This window comes from Mustela putorius, unplaced genomic scaffold, assembly GCF_011764305.1.
Source record: "Mustela putorius furo isolate JIRA1106 unplaced genomic scaffold, ASM1176430v1.1 tig00000508_pilon_pilon_pilon, whole genome shotgun sequence".
Lineage (NCBI taxonomy): Eukaryota > Metazoa > Chordata > Mammalia > Carnivora > Mustelidae > Mustela > Mustela putorius.
The window spans coordinates 5805927-5816217 of record NW_025421402.1 but is presented as its reverse complement, the minus strand read 5'-3'; the positions used below and the strand labels follow the sequence as shown (position 1 = coordinate 5816217).

At 43.9% G+C, this 10291-nt stretch overlaps 1 long non-coding RNA gene across 1 annotated transcript; it reads right to left on the bottom strand.

Moving 5' to 3' along the window:
- Nucleotides 1–747: 747 nt before the first annotated feature.
- Nucleotides 748–5785, bottom strand: LOC106006176. Its single transcript, XR_001180090.2, has 3 exons — nt 5321–5785; nt 3172–3250; nt 748–2058 (listed from the first exon to the last, which is right to left on the bottom strand). It is a non-coding gene; the product is annotated as an uncharacterized LOC106006176 (long non-coding RNA).
- Nucleotides 5786–10291: the final 4506 nt, after the last annotated feature.

The following is a 10291-nucleotide window of genomic DNA, read 5'->3' as shown; positions in this document are numbered from 1 at the left end:
ATACGTTGAGAAAAGATTCCCCCCCATTGTGTTAATGAACACACCCTTCACTTCACATATTTACCGGTTTTTTCTCTTTAAAGATTTTATTTATTTATTTATTTGTTTGTTTGTTTATTTATTTATTAGAGGCGAGCATGAGTGAGGTGAGGGGCGGGAGGCAAAGCAGGCTCCCCACCGAGCAGGGAACCCTGATCCCAGGACTCTAGGATCATGAACATGCCAAAGGCACACATCCAATCAACTGAGCCATGCAGGCACCCCTCTTTTTTCTTTTCCTTTTTTTTCTTTTTCTTTTTTTTTTCCATGAGAACATTTAAGAAATCAGTAAGGTTGGGGTCCCTGGGTGGCTCAGTGGGTTAAAGCCTCTGCCTTTAGCTCAGGTCATGATCCCAGGGTCCTGGGATTGAGCGCCACATCAGGCTCTCTGCTCCGAGGCGGAGCCTGCTTTCTCCTCTCTCTCTGCCTGCATCTCTGCCTGCTTGTGATCTCTGTATGTCAAATAAATAAATAAAATCTTAAAAAAAAAAAAAAAGAAGAAGAAGAAAAAGAAAGAAAAGAAAATAGTTTAAAAAAAAAAGAAATCAGTATGGTTTGGGTTTTTTTTTAAAGATTTTATTTATTTATTTGGGAGAGACAGAGTGAGAGAGAGCATGAGAGGGGAGGTCAGAGGGAGAAGCAGATTCCCCATGGAGCTGGGAGCCCGATGTGGAACTCGATCCCAGGACCCCGGGATCGGGACCTGAGCCAAAAGCAGTTGCTTAACCAACTGAGCCACCCAGGCGTCCAGAAATCAGTGTTTTATAATAGGCCTGGGCTCTCGAACTAATTCTTCAAAGAAGCAATATGTTAACAAGGTTTATTAAGAACTAACAGAGGATAATTGCTTGTTAATTATTATTTATATAATGTTTTAATACATAGTATATTGTACTATACCGTATACTTTTTTAAATAATAAGGGTCTCATTTGCAACTTCAATATTATTTCTAATAACTCTGCAAAATTGATGTTATTGCCCTTTTACAAGAGAGAAACTGAGTCTCAGCGGAGTTAAATGTCTTGCCCAAGGTCACATATTCACACCCAGGCTTCTCTCAGCCCAGTGCCTTCCCACCGTGCCTGGAGCCAGATGAAACAGCTGGCCAAGGTGCCTTATATAGAGAAGACAAAGGCATCGCTGAAATGATCAGAAATGTGGTACCTGTTATGTCAATTTTGCCCATGAGATACCTTACATTACCGCACAGTGTTAATTGTCTACTGAAATAGATAATATCTTCCAGTGGACATTTAAAACAGGCCTCCCAGGCTCCAGTCTGTCCTTGATGGTATCTTTGCTACATAATTACAGACAACAACACCAGCCCCAAGATTCACCAGCACCAGTGGACAGTCTCCTGAAATCCGTTCTCCTCCAGCTAAAATCCAGAAACTGACTAATGGACAGTATCGGGCTGCTGACCACATTATACTGCATTTTATTACATTATCTAGATACAAACATCTTTTCATGTGTCTCCCAAGAAAATGACTGGCTTCAGGAAATTAAAAACAAGCAAACAAACAAATTGAAAGAAAAGAGAAATTGCCGACAAGTGAGAACAGTTTGGCCAGCCAGAAAAGGTTTTTCTTAACCATAATTTGAAAGACTTTATGGCAACGTTCATGTTTAGTTAAGTATGGTGACTAATACTGCCAAGCTATTGGTCACCTTTTTTTAAAAACTTAAAATAATTCCAAATAAGTTTAAATGTGATGTCACACTCAGTAACCTGCCCCCTCAAAAAAAATTTCCTTATTTTGGACATTATAGAAATTATTTTTCTCTTAACTCCCATCAAAGGGAGTTCAAAGGAAGCAAAGGAATGTTGAACGAGTAGATAGAGAACATTGCTCCAAACTGCGGTCGGCCAGGGACAACCACATGTTTTTCTGTCCTTGACTCTGCCACAGACTGTCACATGTGTGAGTTTCAAGTACATTACCCAAGTTGTTGACTACCTCACAAGTTATTCAGAAACGAAGTGTTTGTTTGGTTTTGAGGAGTTAGAAACCTGTGGGACGAAACAAAATAAGTCGGTCAGAGAAAGACAAATATCATGTAATTTCACTCATATGGGGAATTTAAGAAACAAAACAGATGAACATAGGGGAAGGGAAGGAAAAATAAAATAAGATAAAAACAGAGAGGAAGGCAAACCATAAAAGACTCTTAACTATGGAAACAGACTGAGGGCTTGGAGGGGTGTGGGTGGGGGGATGGGGTAACTGGGGGATGGGCATTACGGAGGGCACTTGTTGGAATGAGCCCTGGGTCTTGAATGTAAGTGATGAATCACCGAATTCTGCTTCTGAAACCAATACTACACTGTATGTTAATTAACTTGAATTTAAATTAAAAAATATATATAAAATAAAAAAGAAAGAAATCTATAGAAAGAGAAACTAAAGCTTCGAAAGAATAAATGCCCTGTCAAATATGAAGTATTTACTAAGATCTGATTGCCAGGCCAAAATCTGAACAATCCTTCCATCTAGGTTCAGGCTGGGGTGGAGGAATGTCCCCGGGGCCTGAGGTGCTCTCGGGGGAGCCACTCCCAAGCTTGGAGCACAGCAGCTACTGATCCTTCCCCCTAGTAACTGTGGAGCTGAGGAGGACAGGACAAGGCATCATGTAGAATCTGGGTTATTTCCTTCCTGTATCAGGGTCAAAGATGGCAGTCAGAACCCCCTGGGATGCCCTAGGGCAGCACTGGAATTCTCCTGCTCTCCCCAGACACAATCACTAAGCTGCTTCTCCAGTCAAGACAGATTCTTATTCTTTGACCTCCATAAGTAAGAATCCCCATGTCCACTTTCAGAATGAGGAGACTTAGAAAACTCCTAATCTCGTGGGGCTTAATCGTTAAAATAATATTAAGTAGAGTGCCTGAGTGGCTTGGTCAGTTAAGCATCTGCCTTTGGCTCAGGTCATGATCCTAGGGTCCTGGGATGGAGTCCCACATCAGGCTCCCCACTCAGCAGGGAGTCTGCTTCTCCCTCTGCCCCTTCCCCAGCTCATGTGCTCTCTCTCTCTCTTTAAAAATAAATAAGATATTTAAAATAATAATAATAATAACATTTAAACACAAGTTTTAGAGGTAGACAGACATAGATTTGAATCTCACCTCTTTCAGCTGGTGGCCATAATTCGCCTCTTCTGATCCCCCAGTTGTCCCATTTATAGATTAGGACAACGATGCCTTCCTTGTGGGGCCATCGGGCACATGGAAGATTCAATAAACAGAAGCTTTTATTATTACTATATAATGTTGATTGACTTGGTGGTAGAGCAAAACAAAAAGAGAAATACTCAGAATACAGAGTTTGGGGTGATAGGAAGGAACTAGTGAATCCAGAAGCTAGCAGACCCAGATCCATCCTGGATATTACCCATCAGGGACATGAGTGCAGCTGAAGTTGGACAGAGCTGTGCAGGGAGCGGGGGCCGCTGTCTTCACAGATAGGTCTCCACTGGGTGAACAGACCCCGCCCCCAAGCCTGGCTTCATCCTCAGAGGCTCAGAAACTCGCTCCCATCCAGAAATCATCTCAGGGAGGCTGACTTGGACCCACACAGACTCCTTCAGGCCTGGGCTTAGGACCAAATGGGCACAAAAGACACATCAGCCTCCCCAGCACATTCGCTCTCTAGAGCAAGCTTCGTGGGAAGGTCGGCAGTCAGGAGGTACCCAGAGGGTTTAAAATCCTAACAAAAAATGTTAATTTTATAACTTGAAGATAGAAAGGTACCGGGTCTTGTTATTCAGCTCCATGAGTCTCCACGATAAGGATACCTGACAGCCAGCCAGATACTCCCTGAAGATTCTGGTGTCTACCAGACAGCCAGAAGAGGGGTGAACGGTATACTCCCCGAGTGTTCTCTCCCTGCCTCTGAGGTTGACCAATTTCTCTATAGATCAACGCATTCCTTCTTTAGCTCTGTGTGTACTTTCGTCAGTCTCCTGCCTGGGGACTTCTCATTAATGTTCATGTTAGAGTTCAACTCCAAGAGCTAGGGAGACAATGGTATTTCCAGGTCTCAGTGGAGGGGCAAGGGATTGTCGGTGGACAATAAGGATGGTCTAGAGGCGCAATGATCTCTGTCTTCCTCCCCTCTTGCAGAGCTAAAAGGACACAAAATTAGAGCAGAACCATCCGTGTTGGAAGAGAACACCTTCATTTTACAGACGCGACTTCCCAACATGGACAGCTGGGACCATACCCTCAGCTCTTTAAACCAAAATTTCCCCTCTAGCTTCTGCCCTTTTTCTGTCTTCTTTCCCTGGTCCTTATTTGGAGGAGGAAGGGAGGGGATCCTTCCAAGGAGGTAATGTGGCAACAAAACTGTAAAAACTAGAGTTCGGTGTTTTCCCTTGATGCTCCCAAGGGCAAAGTTAACCTGACTCAGGGCACAAGCCTGTGGAGTGAGCGGCAGTTGTTCTTGCCAGCCTCTCTCTAGAGGGTTCCCTAGGGGACCTTGCTGTGAAGCCTTCCGGCTGAATGCTTAGCTGGGTCACAGGCATCTCATCAAGCTGCTTCCTGTGCCCAAAGCAGTCACCAAAAAGTTATGATTATTTATTTCTTTTTAAGATTTCTTTATTTGAGAGCAAGAGAGTGCACGCACGAGCAGGGTGAAGGGCAGAGCTAGAGGGGAAGAATCCTCAAGCAGACTCCCCGCTGAGCACGGAGCCCTATGTGGGGCTCAATCCCCGGGCCCTCCCCCCAGATCAGGGCCTGAGCTGAAATCAAGAGCTAGCCGCTTACCTAACTGAGCCACCCAAGTGCCCCCACAGTTATGATTATTTAAAAGAGCATGGACTTTGGGGCTCAGGGACAGCCAGAGCCCCAGGACCTCCCCCTTCCTGGGTCCGTGCCTCCTCTCCCTCTGTGCTGCTGGGCTGCTTGCTGTGTCACTTCTGTCTGCATTTCACGTCACAAAGCATTTTCCTCCCTGTCCTGGCACAGTGATAGAGGCTCTGGAGACCATATAAACTCTTCGCTCTTTTTTTTTTTTTTTTTTAAGATTTTTGTTTGTCATAGAGAGAGAGAGAGCACAAGCAGGGGGAGCAGCAGCCCTGCCACAAACAAGGAGCCCAGGGAAGCACGATGTGGCACTCGATCTCAGGACCCTGGGATCCCCACCTGAGCCAAAGGCAGAGGCTTAACCGACTGAGCCACCCCGGCGCCCCTATCCTTTGCTCTCCTATTTGAAGTCAAGCTCCTGAGCCCTGCAGTGACTGCCCAGTGCTGGGTCACCACTTACGTAAGTACTTACCGACTCATACCGTAGGTAACACTAGCAGGCTTCTGCAATTAGTGATGGAACACATCCTCTGTGTAGGGCTCTGGCCAAAACATGGCCTTCCAGAAACTAACACTGAAAAAAACGGACAATCCAGACTGTGAGACTGTCTACAAGACAATGGCCTGGACTCGTTAGAAAGAAAGTCAATGTTATGAAAAGGAAAAGAAGATTACAGACTGATGTTGTCTGACAGATGGTGGAAATGGTCACATCTGGGTTGTTCACCAGCGGCGCCCATGTGGCCCCTGAGCACCTTGGAATGTGGCCAGGATGACTGATGAGCTGATTTTTAAATGTATTCAATTTTAATTAATTTAAATATAAATAACCACACGTGGCTACTGGGTTCTGTACTGGACACAGTGTAGTTCTGCATTAAAATAAGATGAAAGAGGGATGCCTGGGTGGTTCAGTGGTTAAACGTCTGCCTTCAGCTTGGGTCGTGATCCCAGGGTCCTGAGATCAACATCAGGCTCCTTGCTCAGTGGGGAGCCTGCTTCTCCGTCTTCTGCTCCCCCTGCTTGTGCTCTCTCTCTCTCTGACAAATAAATAAAAACAATCTTTAAAAAAAAAATGAAAGAAATAAAAGAACTAAACACAATGCATGAATTTAGTATTCTAGATTAGAGGCAAGAAAAAATATTTCAATGCTATAGAAATATGTAAAGGTTCAGATACTCCTCAACTGAGGTTACTTTTCTTAGGTGTTATCATGGTATTGGGGTTTTGTAAGCAAATTTCATTATTAGGAGCTGTGTGCTGAACTATTTAGGGATGAAGTATGTATGACTTATTTTCAAATGATTCCCTACACACAAAGAGACAAAGCAGATGGGGCACAATGTTAGTCATTGAAATCCAGCTCAAAGACATACTGATATGCATTCAACTCCTCTTTCAAATTTCCTGTGGGTTTGAACATTTTCAGAATAAAAAGTGAGAAATCAAATGTAAAATGGAAGGAGGCAGACAGCCCTAGGAAGTGTGATAGTAACAAAACAAGGCTTACCACTTGCCCCAGCCTGCAAACAACTGTGTTCCAAACATGCATATGCAAATCAGTTGCTTGGCACTCTGCTTGGGCTTTCCCTCCCTCTTATTTATAACTGCCTCTCTCGGAAACTGCAACTTACTATGGAAGAAATATACCTGGCCCCCAACAAAGGGAGGAGAGAAACTGTGATGGGGGGGGTGATGGAGGGGACACCAGGAACTTGCTAATCTTCCCTCTTAAATCTTTGGTCCTCACCTTTCTGATTTGGGAAACTTCGGGAAGTTCTTCTCACAGACAACAGGGCCCCAAACCAAAATTTTGTATTTGAAGTCTTTGTTTACTTTGCAACATGCTGGTTGCTTTTAAGTTAGATTATTATAAATTGGTCCCATAAGTGACTACAAGGCAAGCGGACTGTAAAAGCTACAGGTGTTGAGGGCTGCAGTGATAAAGGAAATGTTTATGGTGAGTGGATGCGAAAGTCAGGCCTTAACAGCATTTCTCAAAGTGGAATCTGGTCTAAGAATCACGTTGGTAGCAAATAAAAAAATTTTCCCTGGATCACAGTGTCCATATTTAACAAGTGCCCCGGGTGATTCTTGTGCACACAGAAGTTTGAGAACTTGAAGTGAGGTAAGAGAGGTTTGTGAAGAGAAGCCTGCAGGGTATTCTGATAGGTAAGGGGCCCTGGGCAAAGGTGCAAAGTCAGAAATGAAATAGGGCTTTTAAAGAGTATAAGGGACCTGACCTTGTTGAAGGGGGAAACTCCCATTTGAGATCAGGTGAGAGAAAATTGGTCAGGGAGGGTGGCAGGGTAGAGGGTGTTGGATACCAGCTCAGGAAGGTTGCTAAATCTTTGCATACTTGCTAGACAGTGGAAGGAACAATGATGTTTTAGGGAACTCATCCTGGCCAGTACGTAGGATGAACTGAAGACAAAGAAACTTGAATCAGGCAAACCAATGAACAAGTTATTGAAGATGATCGAGGTATGAGATCATGAAAGCCTAAACCAGGAAAGGGACCCTAACATGAAGCAAAAAGGGTGGGTGGAGAAATGTTTTGAAAGAAGAATCAGGGGGCTCCTGGGTGGCTCAGTGGGTTAAGCCTCTGCCTTCAGCTCAGGTCATGATCTCAGGGTCCTGGGATCGAGTCCCGCATCTGGCTCTCTGCTCGGCGGGGAGCCTGCTTCCCCCTCTCTCTGCCTGCCTCTCTGCCTACTTTTGATCTCTGTCTGTCAAATAAATAAACAAAATCTTAAAAAAAAAAAAAAGAAGAATCAGATGATGTGGTGACAAGCTTTTTTAAAAGGAGGGGGCTATAAAGTGATGTGTGTAAAAGGAAGTGTTCATAACGCTCGAGGCCTGCAATAGTAATAATAATAATAATAATAATAAAACTAATAACATGATTAAAAAATGGCATTTCTCCAAAGAAGACATGCAGATGGCCAACAGGTAGATAACAGAATGTTCAATGTCACTCATCATTAGGGAAATACCAATCAAAACCTCAATGGGATATTATTTCACACCTGTCAAGATCGCTATTACCCGGGATGCCTGGGTGGCTCAGTTGGTTAAGCAGCTGCCTTTGGCTCAGGTCATGATCCCAGCATCCTGGGATGGAGTCCCACATCGGGCTCCTTGCTCAGCAGGGAGCCTACTTCTCCCTCTGCCTCTGCCTGCCATTCTGTCTGCCTGTGCTCGCTCTCTCTCTCTGTGATAAATAAATAAAATCTCTAAAAAAAAAAATCACTATTACCCAAGGAAAAAAAAAAGACAACTGTAGGCAAGAATGTGGAGAAACTGGAACCCTTGCACACTACTGGTGGGAAAGCAAAATGGTGCAGCCATTCTGGAAAAACGGTATGGCAGTTCCTCAAAAAGTTAATCATAGAACTACCATATGACCCAGCAATCCCACTTCTGGGTAATTATGCAAGAGAACTGAAATCAGAATCTTGAAGAGATATTAGCACTATCATGTTCATTAACCTCTATTCACAAATAACCAAGCCATGGAAGCAACCTAAATGTCCATTGATAGACAAATAGATGAAGGAAAGGTGTGTATGCTTATAGTGGAATATCATTTAGCCTTCCATAAAAGTGGACATTCTGCAGTAGGCAACCACGTGAATGAACCTTGAGGACATTATGCTAAGTGAAATGACCAAATCACAGAAAGACAACTACTCCATTTATATGATATCTAAAATAGACAAATTTAGGGGTGTCTGGGCATCCAGTTCTCGATTTGGTTGAGGTCACGATCTCAGGTGGTGGGATGGAGTCCCCAGTCAGTCTCAGTCCCCGGAGAGCTCAACGGGGAGTCTGCTTGAGATTCTCTTTCTCCCTCTGCCCAACCACCCGGCACTGTGTGCGAGCACACACATGAATGCCCTCTCTCTCTCTAGATAAATACATCTTTAAAAAAATAAAAATAAAAATATGGGGGCTCCTGGGTGGCTCAGTGGGTTAAATCCTCTGCCTTCGGCTCAAGTCATGATCCCAGGGTCCTGGGATCAAGTCCCGCGTAGGGCTCTCTGCTCAGCCAGGAGCCTGCTTCCCCCTCTCTCTCTGCCTGCCTCTCTGCCTACTTGTGGTCTCTGTCTGTCAAATAAAATCTTGAAAATAAAATAAAGTAAATAAAAATATGGGGCACCTGAGGAACTCAGTTGGTTAAACGTCTGCCTTTGGCTCAGGTTATCATCTCAGAGTCCTGGAATCAAGTGCTGCTTCAGGCTCCCTGCTCAGCAAGGAGTCGTCTTCTGCCTCCCAATCTCCCTCTGCGCTCTCTCTCTGAAATAAATAAATAAAAGATTTTTAAAAAAATAATAAAATAAATAAAAATAAAACAGACAAATTTATAGAAATAAAGGGTGGAATAGTGGTTGCCCAAAAAATAAGGGAGGGAGGAGTTGGGAGTTACTAAGCAATGGGCCTAAGTTTCAGTTAAGCAAGATGAGTAAGTTCTCGAGATCTGCTGTAAGACGCAGTACCTCTATGGCACACTTACACATTTGTACTTTTTGAATGGCGTCACACATTTAAAATTTTGTTAAGAGAATAGGTCTTATGTTAAGCATTCCTGCCACAGTAAAATAAAAATTTTTAAGTGCTCGAAGTTCAAAGCCTGAGTGGAAAGAAAAAACAATGAGATCAGTGACAAAAATGGGGAACCTGGAAAAGGAGCTCTTTTCATGAAGCTGTAGTAAGAGGGAAGCTATGAAAGGACATCCAAGTAGAGGTACCTTCATGGCAGTTGAACATAACCGATTGGAGATAAAAAAATATAAATAAAATCAAGACTAAGAGATATATGAAGCCAGGGCACCTGGGTGGCTCTGTGGGTTAAGCCTCTGCCTTTGGCTGAGGTCATGATCTCGGGGTCCTGGGATTGAGCTCTGCGTCTCGCTCTCTCATCAGCGGGGACCCTGCTTCCTCCCTCTCTCTCTGCCTGCCTCTCTGCCTACTTGTGATCTCTGTCTCTCTGTCAAATATATAAATAAATAAAATCTTTTAAAAAGAGAGAGATGAAGCCAAGGACAACTCATTAAAGAATTTATCTATTTTTTTTAATTTTTTAAAAATGTTATTATTTATTTGCCAAACAGAGATCACAAGTAGGCAGAGAGGCAGGCAGAGAGAGAGGAGGAAGCAGGCTCCCTGCTGAGCAGAGAGCCCTATTCAAGTATCGATCCCACGACCCTGGGATCATGACCTGAGCTGAAAGCACAGGCTTTAACCCACTGAGCCACCCAGGTGCCCCTTCATTAAAGAGTTTAAAAAATGAGGGGCACCTGCGTGGCATAGGCGGTTAGTTGAGTGTCTGACTCTTGATTTCAGCTCAGATTCTGATGTTAGGGTCATGAGATTGAGCCCCACCTCAGGCTCCACTATGAAGTCTGTTTGAGAGTCTCTCTACCTCTCTCCCTGTGCCTC